Genomic DNA, 2,593 nt, shown 5'->3' with positions numbered 1-2,593 from the left:
CTTCATAGCCGAGTAAGGTTTACTTCAGAGTAAGCTCTTGGTTAACCAAGCTCAAGAAACCAAGTGTTTGGATGATCGGGCAAGGTATTCTTTAATAATACAGTGGTCCAGGTAAGCTTGATGTTTAAGGAAATATCTCAAGTAACATCGGGTAGGATTCAACTTCAAGCAAGTTACAGTGCTTCCAAGCACACTTTGCTAATAAGATTATTCCAAGCAAAGAGTTGATGGGACCATTGAAGAACAAGGTTGCTCGTTGGATTCTGTCGGGCAAAGTCTGATATAATCAAGAAGATTGAAGTCTGCTTGGTGAGTATTTTCATTTGGAAAATACTCCAAGTAAAGCATACCCGGATAACTGTTCCCGGGAACACTTCAAGGTTACCAAGTCTAACAAGGAAGGCTGAGCACAAAGTCTACTCGGAGAAGTTTACTTCTACAAAGCCTACCCGGAAGACTTGTTTTACACTTACGATTATTTTGAATAGGTAATTTTAATATGTACGATATATTTAGGGTTTCTAGAAGGAATGACATCCGTCCTTAGGTGTCAGGCCTATATAAGGAATATTTAGGGCACACCTAAGGAGAGCGGCTGAATCCAATACTAAGTAAGAACATTTATTGAGCGACGACCGTTCTTAGATTTGTACGGACAAACCTTCCTCTCAAGAAACCCTAGATAAGATTATCAATTGTATGATCTGATATTATATAGATGGAAATCTTTTGAGTGAATCTTGTGTGTGTTAGTTAACTTTTATTGATTACTCAGCAACCAAATCGTTTGTTATTGATTCCGCCTTTATCAAACGGTTTTCTTTCTAAATATAGCAACCCGTCATTAACTCTCTTGTCAACACATTATTGTGTGAGTTATGACTTAATTTGTTAACGATCTACCTACAATCGGGGACCTGACAAGATAGTGGTATTAGAGCTTTGGTCACTGCTATTTTAGTAAGATATTGTTGTTGATTGAAGATTTGAACAACAATGACCTAAGCAGAACACTGTTCCATTAAAGAGTGACGTCAGCTGCTCTGTTCTTCATTTCTGTCCAGATATACATCTTTATGGTGTTTTCTCTTCCTTATTTCAATTAAAGTTTAAATATTTTCCTCTATTCTTGTTCTAATCGCACCAGATTTATTAGATCTGAACAATCATTTTTCAGATCTGATTGTTTTTAAAACTTGTCTTTTATAAATCAACTGATTTTGATTATCAAAATGTCTGGTTACAAAGAACAAGAGGTGTCTACTAATAAGATTCCTAGTCTCTATGGATAGGAAAACTTCACAAAATGGAAAGTCTTATTTGAAGCAGCCGTTTGATATAATGATGTGGATATGTGGAATTCAATCAAGAATGGTCCACAAGACACTACTGATGGTGCTAATGCAACTGCTGCTGTAAGAGATAGATTGAGGAAAGTGGATGACAGGGCCTTAGCAATGATAAAGCTAGGACTGTCATGGGAAATATTGACCAAGGTGGCACATCACACCATAGCCAAGGCTATGTATGATGCAATTCTTGAAATGTTTTAAGGAAACACTGAGTTGAAGAACGTAAAGAAGCAAAGGCTGAAGTAACAGTTGGAAAGATTCAAGTATAAGGAAGGAGAGAGATTGAAGTCAATCCTGGAAAGATTCTTAGCAATTGTGAATGAGCTAAGAACCACTGACTATGTCATGACTGATTTTGACTTGAATACCAAGCTGCTCAACTCAGTGCCTAAGGAATGGTACACTGCCTGCAAATTCATCCTTCAAAGCCTAATTTCAATGATTTGAAAGTGGATGATGTTGTGTGCTTCCTTCAGGCTGCTGAAATTGAAATGATTGAAAATGAAATGATCAAAGAAGAGAAGCCATGTTTCCAGGTCACTATTGCTCTCATTGCACCTATGGGCAACTTGTCAACCAAGAACCAATAACAGATACCCATCATAGAAGAACCAGTTGAGCATGGTGTTGATACACCCAAATCTTTTGTTGGTGGTAGCACATGTCACCATGGTTACCAACAAAGGTTCAATGTCCAACTAATTGATGATACTGATTCTGTCTCAATGGCAAGTGGACATGTACCTTATACTGGTGGTGGAAGTGGTCAAGGAAATGAAACACATGCTTTACTCTCCATGTTTATAGAATCATACAATGCATTTGTTGCAAAGAATCTGATTCATACCAGTGTCATCCAGGATGACCTTGAACAGATAGATGCTGATGATTTGGAGGACATGGACTTGATATGGCAAGCAGCCATGTTGGCTCTTAGAAGCAAAAGGTTGTACAACAGGACTGGTAGATCACTTCTATCAGGGCCTAATGAAAGAATTGGTTTTGATAAGTCAAAAGCCATCTACTATAACTGCCAACAGCCTAGTCACTTTGCCAGAGAATGCAACATGCCAAGAAACTTTCAGATGAACCAATACCAGAACCATCCAAGAAATCAGCAACATCAATATCAAAAGAATCAGCAGAGAAACAACAATCCCAACAACTTCAATAACTACAATCCCAACTTCAACAACTTTCAGCGTCAAATGAACAATCAACATGAATTTATGCCACAGAAT

Source organism: Bidens hawaiensis, unplaced genomic scaffold (assembly GCF_021521415.1).
Source record: "Bidens hawaiensis isolate Kalapana, Puna unplaced genomic scaffold, B.hawaiensis_p1.1 tig00027783_1, whole genome shotgun sequence".
In the NCBI taxonomy this organism is placed as follows: domain Eukaryota; kingdom Viridiplantae; phylum Streptophyta; class Magnoliopsida; order Asterales; family Asteraceae; genus Bidens; species Bidens hawaiensis.
This window is presented reverse-complemented; position numbering follows the sequence as displayed.